This window comes from Triticum urartu, chromosome 7, assembly GCF_003073215.2.
Source record: "Triticum urartu cultivar G1812 chromosome 7, Tu2.1, whole genome shotgun sequence".
NCBI lineage: Eukaryota > Viridiplantae > Streptophyta > Magnoliopsida > Poales > Poaceae > Triticum > Triticum urartu.
In genome coordinates, this window is record NC_053028.1 from 101,219,712 (window position 1) to 101,232,840 (window position 13,129).

Genomic DNA, 13,129 nt, shown 5'->3' on the forward strand with positions numbered 1-13,129 from the left:
GGAAGTTGATTGCACTTGTTCTTGCCAAAATGATAAGAGTGAAGTACGCTGGCGGAGTCACCCTCAAGAACTCTCTAGTTCTTCTTTTGGATCCACATCATCTTGATGGGAATCCTTGGAGTTGTAGTCGTACTTGATGACGTGGAACTTGAAGTAGTCTTGGGAATCCACTTGACTAAGGTCTTTGGAGCTTCTTCAAATGCATCAATTTCCTCTTGAAGCTTGTCCTTGCCTTTTTGCTTGTAGTCTTGTGGTGGAAGATCATCTTGAGCTTGTGTCCCCTTGAAAGAAGTATACTTCTCTTGTTGAGGGACAAACTTTGTCTTGGGGTATTGATCTTCTTCCCACTCAACTCCATTGGCATTGAACTTTCGTTCAAAACCAACACCTTGATTCTTTCGGTGCATTCCTTGCTTGCGCACAATTTCCTCGAATTGCTTACTCCCGGCAAGGCTTTTGTACACTCCTTTCTCTATAATTCCCTTCAATAAGCTATTTTCTTGCTCAAGTGTAACTTGGCTAAGAGAATCATTAGTGGAATCAAGAGAACTACTAGAAGCAACAATATTGGATTTAGCATGATCATTGTTACTACTAGAGGAAGAATCTTTCTTGTTCTTGTTACTAGACTTGACTTGAGGCATGTAAGTGGATAAGAGTAAACGCTTGGCAATGTAAGAAGAACTTTTCTTACGGAGATCATCATTGATTGCCTTTAAGAACTCATGCTCTTGCTCAAGATTGAGCTTTTCAAAGCGTAATTTCTCATGAGCTCTTAAAAGTTCTTGATGATCTTCGAAGATGGTTTCATGAGCTAACTTAAGAGTGTTTAGTTCTTTAGTTAGGGCCTCAATTTTCTCCTTATCATTGTCATTCGTTTTATCTTGATTAGCATGATTAATTGGTCTTTCATCATAATATTCATCACTAGAGTTGTCACCAAGCAAATCATCACCTAACAAGTCATCTTCATCACTATTGAAATCAACATACTCGGGGTGTGTTACCTTAGGACCTTTGTCCATGAAGCATCTTCCAATTCCTTCATTTGGTGAGTCAAATATGTCGTAGGAGTTGGTTGACACAAGTGCTAGACCGGCAACACCTTCATCTTGAGTATCTTCGGAGCCGGAGTAATAACTTCTCTCGGAGTGGCTGTCGGAGTCGGAGCCGGATACTGTGGCGACCCGACCCGAATGGATCAAGTGCTCTGTGCTCAGGTGTCATCCCTGGATCAGTAATGCTGACACCACACAGTACATCGAAGGATTTATAGCAGAGTGGCAATCACACACTTATTACATTGTTGTCTCAAAGAGAACTTATTACAATAAATATGGCTTAAGGCCATCTAATAATGATAACAGCGGAAGACTCGGAAGATAAATGGGTCCATCAACTCCAACGGCATCACTGAGTATAGAACCACGACCTAAAAGCACCTTACTCGTCGTCTGAAAAGTCTGCAACATGAAAGTTGCAGCCCGAAAACGGGTCAGCACATGGAATATGCTGGCAATGTAACACATAGAGAGTAATGAACAGTAATGAGTGGAATGAAACAGCTATACTATATGCATATATGGCTGGTGGAAAGCTCTATGGTTACAGTTTTGCGTAAAGCCAGTTTTTCCCTACTGCCAAAGGAATAAATTTATTTAACTATCATGGTGGTTGTGAAACATCGAAGAATGGTTGACAGCATTCCGATCCCAATTAAGTGAACAATTAAAACCCAACAACTTAATTAGAAGTAACATGTTGAGATTCACATGATATTCAAGTACTAGATACTCAAATGTCCATAACCGGGGACACGGCTAATCATGATTAGTTTGTACACTCTGCAGAGGTTTGCGCACTTTTCCCCACAAGACTCGATCGCCTCCGTTTGGTTTCTCGCACTACAGGTGTTTGAGAAGACGGATGACCGAGACATAGTCTTTCAGAAGCGCTAGCACCTTACGATCGGGTAGACCGGTACACCTACATCCCCTACATCTGCTAGTCTACCACTGTAAGAGTTCGCACAACTTAGTCAACTATGCCAGAGCCCATAATGGCTTGTGGCTGCACACGGAAGTTTCTAGCATGAAAGATCTTATGATCCCTTTGAGCCTGGGTGGCGGTCCAAAATAAAAACAGGCAAGTCCTGATAGACATCAGGTGCCTCAATCCACCCAGATGTGTATTTAAGTTGCCACCTTAGATAAACCATTAATTAACAATACTCACATCTGTCATGGATATCACTCACCCAATCCACGTCTACTAGCATAGCATGGCATAAAAGCAAACGTAGAAGTAACTCCCAAAGGTTTCATAATAAACAGGTAATAGGTACTACCTCATCTACTTCCCTTCCCACAATTTAATTAGATCCTAATCATGCAATGTGTGAGGATTGATCTAATGCAATAAAACATGGGTTGTAGAAAAGGTATGATCAAAGTGTTACTTGCCTTGCTGATGATCCGCGAGACCTAGGGTTTCGAAGTAACAAGCGGCGCAATCCGGGTGATCTATCGCAGACAAACAACAAGCACACAATAAGTACTCATGTAATGCACAGGTAAAACTCGAACAAGAGAACGAACCAGAAACTTCAACTTAAGAACTCCGGTTGCAAAGAAAGAACGAACCGAACAAAGAAACGGAAAACAAACGGCGGAAGAAAACAACTCGGTTTTAGCAAGTTGAAACTAGGTCAAATTTTACCGGGGCAAAAACTTGTTTAAGTTGATTAGACGGAACGGCGGTTTCGAAACGAAACTCCAGGCGTTTGAATCACCTGATTCCGATAAATGAGCGAGAAGAAAGACTAGAACGAAGATCGGATCTGAGATCACGATCGCGGAATAAATCCGACGAAAAAGAAAACGAAGAACGGTTAAACGAACGGACGTCGTTAACCGGGAAAAATCGGTGATCACGTTCGTTGGGACGAACGGTCCGATAGAAGAACGAAAACCGATCTAGGGTTTTCGGAAAAGAAACCGAAAAAAAACTGAAAAACCGATCTAGGGTTTCGGAAGAAAACCGAAACAAAAACCGGAAAAGAAACGGAAGAGAAAACGGAATGGTTCTTTTAGGAAAAACCGGACCGGGGAAGAAAAAGAAAGGCGCGGCTACCTCGGGAGGCAGGCTCCGGGCGGCGGCGGCTACTAGGCGGCGGCGGCTAGGCGGCGGCGGCTAAGGGCGGCGGCGGCTAAGGGCGGCGGCGGCTTGGGGCTGCGCGCTCCTGCTTGCTACGGCTTAGGAGGAGAGAGGCTTGGGTTGTTTGATGTGAGGAGAGGGGGGGGGTAGAGGGGTATTTATATTGGTGAGGGGAGGGGGTTTTTTGGGGTAGGGGACAAGAAATAGAGTAGGAATAGGAAAGAAAAAGAGGAAACGGAGTAGGACTAAAGTCCTACTAGGACTCCAAAAGGGGCGGCGGCGGCGGCCTCCTGGCGCCTGGCGCGCGCGGCGCGGGCGATGGCCTGGCCGGCCAGCTGCTGGCTGGGCCTTGGCCCAGGGCGCTGCAAGATTTTTTAATTGGTTTCGCGCGCAGAAAAACACAGAAAAGAAAATCTAAACGAACTCAAAAATCTATAGTAAAATTTCCCCGACTCCTAAAAATGAGTCGAACAAAATGAACTTTTCTCCGGGCCTAAAATGCAATTTTCAAAAATGCGCATTTTTCCCTATCCAAATGAAATGCAAATAAACTCCGGCTAAAGCAAAATTTGACTTATTCATTAAATCTTCATTTTTCCTAAATTTGGGAAAGTCATATTATTCCCTCTCTTATATTTTTTTAATATCGGAAAAATAATTGAAGATGAAATAAATAAATCAAATGACCCTCTTTTCAAATTTGAGAAAACTCTCAAATATGAAAATAACGAAATCGCCAACTCTCTCCGAAGGTCCTTGAGTTGCGTGAAATTTCTAGGATCGACCAAAATGCAAGAAAATATGATATGCATGATGATCTAATGCATAACATTCCAAATTGAAAATTTGGGATGTTACAAACCTACCCCCCTTAAGATGAATCTCGCCCTCGAGATTCGGGTTGGCTAGAAAATAGGTGAGGGTGGTCCTTGAGCAAATCTTCTTCTCTTTCCCAGGTGGCTTCATCCTCTGAGTGGTGGTTCCACTGAACTTTGCAAAACTTGATAACCTTGCTGTGAGTAACCCTGCTGGCATAATCGAGAATCTTAACTGGCTTCTCCTCATATGTTAAGTCGTCCTTCAACTGAATTGCTTCGAGTGGCACGGTATCTCTTATCGGTACCTCCGCCATCTCGGCATGACATTTCTTCAGCTGAGAAACATGGAATACGTCATGAACTCCTGACAGTCCCTCTGGTAATTCCAACTTATAAGCGACTTCTCCCATACGTTGCAAGATCTTGTATGGTCCAATGAAACGCGGTGCTAACTTTCCCTTAACTCCAAAGCGCTTAACTCCTCGAAGTGGGGATACTCAAAGATAAACTCTGTCTCCGGTTTCGTAGACTGTCTCCTTGCATTTAGAATCTGCATAGCTCTTCTGCCTGGACTGGGCTACCTTGAGCCTATCGCGAATCAACTTAACCTTCCATTCAGACTCCTTAATCAAATCTGGTCCAAAGAACTGACGGTCTCCAACTTCGTCCCATGACAACGGTGTCCTGCACCTCCTTCCATATAAAGCTTTGAAAGGTGCCATCTTCAAACTGGTTTGGTAACTGTTGTTATAAGAAAACTCCGCATACGGCAAGTTATCGTCCCAACTAGATCCATAATCTAGTGCACAAGCTCTCAGCATATCTTCCAAAATCTGATTGACTCTCTCGGTCTGTCCATCTGTCTGCGGATGAAAAGCTGTGCTGAACTCTAGTATGGTTCCTAAAGTTTCATGCAACTGATCCCAAAACTTTGAGGTAAATTGGGTTCCTCTATCTGATACGATACTCCTTGGAACTCCATGCAAACAAATGATCCTAGTCATGTATATCTTTGCCAACTTAGCACTGGTGTAAGTGGTCTTAACTGGAATGAAATGTGCTACCTTCGTCAAACGATCAACTACTACCCATATCGAATCATAGCCTGCTTTTGTCCTGGGTAGTCCTATGATAAAATCCATGCCTATCTTATCCCACTACCATTCGGGATCAACAAAGGTTGTAACAATCCTGCTGGCTTTTGATGCTCTGCCTTTACTCTCTGACATACGTCACAAATTGCTACATATGCTGCAATATCCTTCTTCATTCCGGTCCACCAGAATGTTTCCTTTAAATCCAAATACATCTTGGTATTCCCTGGGTGAATCGAGTACGGTGAATCATGTGCCTCTTGCAAAATCAACTTCCTGATCTCCGGGTCATTGGGCACATAAACACGGTCCTCAAACCATAAGGTATCGTGCTCATCCTCACGAAATCCCTTTGCTTTTCCTTCGCTCAATTTCTCTTTTATAGCAGCAATCTCCTTGTCAGATTTCTGAGCTTCTCTGATCTTATCCATCAATGTTGACTGAATCTCTAATGCTACCACATAGCCTCTCGAAACTATTTCCAAACATAGCTCACGAAGGTTTTCTGCTAACTCCTTGGGTATTTTCCCCGTCATTAGAGTATTGACATGGCTCTTGCGGCTCAATGCGTCAGCTACTACATTAGCTTTTCCGGGATGAGCTCCAACCATCTCCTTTGTCTGAGGTTCAACTCCTTCTGCGTAAATATGTACTTCAAACTCTTGTGATCCGTGTACACCTCACAATGATTTCCAATGAGGAAATGTCTCCACGTTTTTAGTGCATGCACTACAGCTGCTAACTCCAAATCATGCGTGGCATAATTCAACTCATGAGGCTTCAGTTGTCGTGAAGCATACAAAACAACTCTTCCTTCCTGCATAAGCACTGCTCCAAGTCCTCGACGTGAAGCGTCGCAATACACCTCATAATCCTTGGTCTGATCTGGCAAAATCAATACTGGTGAGGTAACCAAGCGTTTCTTCAACTCCTGGAAACTAGCCTCACACTCCTCAGTCCATTTGAACTTAGTATCCTTCTTCAACAACTCCGTCATAGGCTTTGCAATCTTTGAAAAGTTCTCAATGAATCTCCGGTAGTATCCTGCGAGTCCAAGAAAACTCCGGATCTCTCCAACTGTTGTTGGTGCTTCCCATTCGGTTACGGTCTCAACCTTTTGTGGGGTAACTGCTATACCTTCTCCGGATATAACGTGTCCGAGGAATCCAACTTCCTTCAACCAAAACTCACATTTGCTGAATTTGGCGTATAACTGATGTTCCCTTAGTTTGTCCAAAACCAAACGCAAATGTTCCTTATGCTCCTCTTCATTCTTTGAATAAACCAGGATGTCATCAATGAACACTACGACGAACTTATCCAAAAACTCCATAAACACTTTGTTCATCAGGTTCATAAAATAGGCAGGTGCGTTAGTCAATCCAAATGACATAACGGTATACTCATACAGTCCATATCTTGTGGTGAATGCGGTCTTAGGTATGTCCTGCTCTCGAATCTTCAATTGATGGTACCCTGATCGCAAATCGATCTTGGAAAACACTTTAACTCCTTGCAACCGATCAAACAGATCGTTGATCATTGGTAGTGGGTACTTATTCTTGATGGTTACTTCATTCAATCCCCGATAATCTACAACCATCCTTAATGATCCATCCTTCTTTTCCACTAGAAGTACGGGTGATCCCCAAGGCGAAGAACTTGGGCGAATGTAACCTTTATCCAATAACTCCTTAATCTGGTTCTTAATTTCCACCAAATCCTTTTGCTGGCATCCTATATGGTCTCTTTGATATTGGCCCAGTGCCTGGCAATAACTCAATCAAAAACTCAATGTCTCTATCCGGTGGCATGCCTGGCAATTCCTCAGGAAATACATCAGGAAAATCCTTTACCACTGGTACTTCCTCCTGCACAACTCCTGATAAGGAATTTACTTGTGTCCTGTTTGGCACATGCCGGGATACATACTTGATCCTTCTTCCTTCTGGTGTGGTAAGCAAAATTGTCTTACTGGCGCAATCGATGTTTCCTCCATACATCGACAGCCAATCCATACCAAGAATCACATCCAGACCTTGGGATTCCAGAATAATTAAATCCGTTGGGAAAACATGCCTTCCTATACTTAATGGCACTTGAAAGCATCCTTGTCTGGCTATGTACTCTGCTCCTGGTGAGCTTACTAGCATAGGTGTTTTAAGAATCCTAGTGGGCAGGCTATACTTTTCCACAAATCCCCTTGATATGTATGAATGCGATGCACCAGTATCAAAAAGAACGAGTGCAGTAAATGACTTAACCAAAAACTTACCTATTACTGCATCGGGCTGATCTTCAACCTCCTGCACATTAACGTGGTTCACCTATCCCCTATTGAAAGGGTTCGGCTTCTTCCCAGAGCTTCCATTGCCATTTCCATTCTGGCCTTCAGGACATTCATTTGCATAATGCCCTGGCTTCGAACACTTATAGCAAGTGACGTGGCTCAGGTCCTTCTTGGCTGGGGTGGATGGGGTGGTCCGGTTCTGGCCGTTGCTTCCTCCATTCCCATTACCATTCTTGTGGCCATTATGGTTGTGCGAGCTACCTCCTCCATGGGTGTGCTAAAACTGAAATCCCGGTTTAGGGGCAAAACGGGGCTTCTGTTGGGCTCCAGAGTTATACCCCCTATCCATATTTCCTCTTGCGGTTCTCAATCTGCTGTTGCTTCCCTTCAATCTTGATGGCACGATCTACCAACTCTTGGTAGTTGTTGAAACTTGCTACCATCAACTGCATGCTTAGCTCATCATTCAATCCTTCCAGAAACTTCTCCTGCTTAGCTGCATCCGTAGCAACGTCATCTGGGGCATAACGTGCTAACTTGCTGAAGTCGTCAACGTACTGGCCAACTGTCCTTCCTCCTTGGCGTAAGTTGCGAAACTCACGCTTCTTTATGGCCATAGCTCCTGCTGAAACATGGGCAGTGCGGAAAGCTTGCTGAAACTGATCCCATGTGACAGTGTCAACTGGGTAAGTGGCTGTGAAATTCTCCCACCATGCTGCCGCGGGTCCGTCAAGCTGATGTGCGGCAAACTTCACTTTCTCTCCATCCGTGCATCCTGCAGTGGTCAACTCCCTTCCTATCTTGCGGAGCCAATCGTCTTCTACTATCGGCTCGGTGCTACTAGAAAACACCGGCGGATTCAGCCTAAGGAAACGGGCTAAGTGGTCAACAGGTGGTGGTGGTGGGTTGTTGTTGTTGTTCTGCTGGTTCTGGACTAACATCTGCATCAATTGATTCTGTTGCTGGATCAACTGAGTGAGCTCCGGTGGAAATCCATTGTCATGTCTCGGAGGCATCTGAGGGTTTAGAAAAGACGAGAATTAAGAATAGAGGGGGTCTAAAGGGAAAACACTACCCATATGCACATGAGGCAAATGCACACAAAATCACTTCATTCAATCAAACAAGGGCTTACAAACGATCTAAAGCTATCGCAAAAGTACTTGACTATAATGTTTACATGGGGGAATACTACTACTATTTGGTGGTCATCTAGAAATTTGAACCGGTGGAAGACTCCATGATACCTGCTCCAGCTTCGTCTTCAAAGTCGGGTTCACTTGGATCCGAATCGGTGTCGTCGATGATGATGTAGTTGTCCGGACATGCGATGTACTCGTCTTCCTCCATGGATGCTAACTTCCTCTTGAGTTCTTCAATCTCCTGCTTAAGATCGCCATTGTGCCTTGCTAGAGCTACGATCTCATCCATGTGTAGACTTCAGTTCTCCTTCTAGCTCGATGACCCTTGCCTTTGCATTCTTCAACTCTATCATATCATTGCACATCTGGTTCTCGTGGCGTCGAATGTGCTGGTTTAACTCCTGGATGAAAGATGCAATGGATCTATCCTTCTTGGTGATGACTAACTCCCATTGTTCATCTCGGCGTCCGCAAATCTGGTAGATAGTGTCCTTGAGGTCTTCTTGGTAAACTTCTCCAATGCGTCCTATGGTGATATGAGCTGCCATGCTCTTTCCCAGACTCCAGGTTGGTGCATTGAAAACACTATCTATAGGCTTCGTGATTGGCGCGAATGTTCTTCCCAGAACATGAGCTTGAATCTTCCAGCGCTCCTCTTCAGGCAGAGTGGCGTTGAAGGTTCCCGTGAAGCTTGGTAATCCAATGTTCAGGTACTTGGTGACTTCCTTCAGGTGAAATCCAAATGGTGTGCCTTCATCCGGTTGAGCATACTTAATCTTCGCGTGCGTCATCCTAAAAGAGTAGAAAAGATGAGAAGTTAGAAAGTGAGAAGAGAATGGTGTTCTATGGCTTTAACTTAGTGGTCGTGTCCTACAGTCAGCGTGTGCTCTGATACCATTCTCTGTGGCGACCCGACCCGAATGGATCAAGCGCTCTGTGCTCAGGTGTCATCCCTGGATCAGTAATGCTGACACCACATAGTACATCGAAGGATTTATAGCAGAGTGGCAATCACACACTTATTACATCGTTGTCTCAAAGAGAACTTATTACAATAAATATGGCTTAAGGCCATCTAATAACGATAACAGCGGAAGACTCGGAAGATAAATGGGTCCATCAACTCCAACGGCATCACTGAGTATAGAACCATGACCTAAAAGCACCTTACTCGTCGTCTGAAAAGTCTGCAACATGAAAGTTGCAGCCCGAAAACGGGTCAGCACATGGAATATGCTGGCAATGTAACACATAGAGAGTAATGGAATGAAACAGCTATACTATATGCATATATGGCTGGTGGAAAGCTCTATGGTTACAGTTTTTGCGTAAAGCCAGTTTTTCCCTACTGCAAAGGAATAAATTTATTTAACTATCATGGTGGTTGTGAAACATCGAGAATGGTTGACAGCATTCCGATCCCAATTAAGTGAACAATTAAAACCCAACAACATTAATTAGAAGTAACATGTTGAGATTCACATGATATTCAAGTACTAGATACTCAAGATGTCCATGACCGGGGACACGGCTAATCATGATTAGTTTGTACACTCTGCAGAGGTTTGCGCACTTTTCCCCACAAGACTCGATCGCCTCCGTTTGGTTTCTCGCACTACAGGGTGTTTGAGAAGACGGATGACCGAGACATAGTCTTTCAGAAGCGCTAGCACCTTACGATCGGGTAGACCGGTACACCTACATCCCCTACATCTGCTAGTCTACCACTGTAAGAGTTCGCACAACTTAGTCAACTATGCCAGAGCCCATAATGGCTTGTGGCTGCACACGGAAGTTTCTAGCATGAAAGATCTTATGATCCCTTTGAGCCTGGGTGGCGGTCCAAAATAAAAACAGGCAAGTCCTGATAGACATCAGGTGCCTCAATCCACCCAGATGTGTATTTAAGTTGCCACCTTAGATAAACCATTAATTAACAATACTCACATCTGTCATGGATATCACTCACCCAATCCACGTCTACTAGCATAGCATGGCATAAAAGCAAACGTAGAAGTAACTCCCAAAGGTTTCATAATAAACAGGTAATAGGTACTACCTCATCTACTTCCCATCCCACAATTTAATTAGATCCTAATCATGCAATGTGTGAGGATTGATATAATGCAATAAAACATGGGTTGTAGAAAAGGTATGATCAAAGTGTTTACTTGCCTTGCTGACGATCCGCGAGACCTAGGGTTTCGAAGTAACACGCGGCGCAATCCGGGTAATCTATCGCAGACAAACAACAAGCATACAATAAGTACTCATCTAATGCACAGGTAAAACTCGAACAAGAGAATGAACCAGAAAGTTCAACTTAAGAACTCCGGTTGCAAAGAAAGAACGAACCGAACAAAGAAACGGAAAACAAACGGCGGAAGAAAACAACTCGGTTCTAGCAAGTTGAAACTAGGTCAAATTTTACCGGGGCAAAAACTTGTTTAAGTTGATTAGACGGAACGGCGGTTTCGAAACGAAACTCCAGGCGCTTGAATCACCTGATTCCGATAAACGAGCGAGAAGAAAGACTAGAACGAAGATCGGATCTGAGATCACGATCGCGGAATAAATCCGACGAAAAAGAAAACGAAGAACGGTTAAACGAACGGACGTCGTTAACCGGGAACAATCGGTGATCACGTTCGTTGAGACGAACGGTCCGAAAGAAGAACGAAAACCGATCTAGGGTTTTCGGAAAAGAAACCGAAAAAAACCAGAAAATCGATCTAGGGTTTCGGAAGAAAACCGAAACAAAAACCGGAAAAGAAACGGAAGAGAAAACAGAACGGTTCTTTTAGGAAAAACCGGACCGGGGAAGAAAAAGAAAGGCGCGGCTACCTCGGGAGGCGGGCTCCGGGCGGCGGCGGCTAAGCGGCGGCGGCGGCTAAGGGCGGCGGCGCGGCTAAGGCGGCGGCGGCTTGGGGCTGCGCGCTGCTGCTTGCTGCGGCTTAGGAGGAGAGGGGCTTGGGGTTTTGATGTGAGGAGAGGGGGGGTAGGGGTATTTATATTGGTGAGGGGAGGGGATTTCTTGGGGTAGGGGACAAGAAATAGAGTAGGAATAGGAAAGAAAAAGAGGAAACGGAGTAGGACTAAAGTCCTACTAGGACTCCAAAAGGGGCGGCGGCGGCGGCCTCCTGGCGCCTGGCGCGCGCGGCGCGGGCGATGGCCTGGCCGGCCGGCTGCTGGCTGGGCCTTGGCCCAGGGCGCTGCAAGATTTTTTTAATCGGTTTCGCGCGCAGAAAAACACAGAAAAGAAAATCTAAACGAACTCAAAAAAATCTAAAGTAAATTTTCCCCGACTCCTAAAAATGAGTCGAACAAAATGAACTTTTCTCCGGGCCTAAAATGCAATTTTCAAAAATGCGCATTTTTCCCTATCCAAATGAAATGCAAATAAACTCCGGCTAAAGCAAAATTTGACTTATTCATTAAATCTTCATTTTTCCTAAATTTGGGAAAGTCATATTATTCCCTCTCTTATATTTTTTTAATATCGGAAAAATAATTGAAGATGAAATAAATAAATCAAATGACCCTCTTTTCAAATTTGAGAAAACTCTCAAATATGAAAATAACGAAATCGCCAACTCTCTCCGAAGGTCCTTGAGTTGCGTGAAATTTCTAGGATCGACCAAAATGCAAGAAAATATGATATGCATGATGATCTAATGCATAACATTCCAAATTGAAAATTTGGGATGTTAAGTACCACATTCACCAACATAGCTTGATGTTTCGTCTTGTGTAGCTCCTTGATGTTTCCTTCCTTTCCGAATCCTTGCTTCTCCGTGAGTATCTTCGTTCATAACGATCATCTCTACTCCTTCTCTCTCTTGGTGGTGATCCTTTGCTTCTTCTTTTTGGAGAATCTTCTCTTCTCTTGTAGGGAGCCGTACACTCATTGGAATAGTGTCCGGGTCTTCCACAATTGTAGCAGTTTCCTCTCGACTAGAAGACTTTTGTCATTGTAGGACCTTGACTTGGAAGCTTCTATCTTTGCTTCTACTCTTGTAGAACTTGTTGAAGTTCTTCACCATTAAGCTCAATTCTTCATTGAAGTCTTGTTTCTCACTTGATGATGTAGGGGCTTCACATGAGGCTTTATAGGCACCACTTGATTTGTTGTGAAGTTCCTCTTTATCCTTAAGTGACATCTCATGAGCAACAATTCTTCCAATCACTCCGTTGGCTTGAGATCTTTGTAATTGGGCATCATTTGGATCAATGTGCACACGGTATCATATTTTCCATCCAAGGCTCTTAGAATCTTCTTGATGATGAATTTATCGGTCATCTCTTCACTTCCTAAGCCGGCAATCTCATTTGTGATGAGAGCAAGCCTAGAGTACATTTCAGCGACACCTTCACCATCCTTCATCTTGAACTTGTCAAGTTGGCTTTGAAGCACATCCAACTTGGATTCCTTGACGGAGTCGGTACCTTCGTGCATATCAATCAAAGTGTCCCAAATTTCCTTTGCATTCTCAAGACGGCTGATTTTGTTGAATTCTTCGGGGCACAATCCGTTGAAGAGAGATATCACAAGCTTGAGCATTGTATTGCAGACATCTTCAACTCATCCGCAGGTAGCTTCACGGTTTCGGTTCTCCCATCAAAGAATCA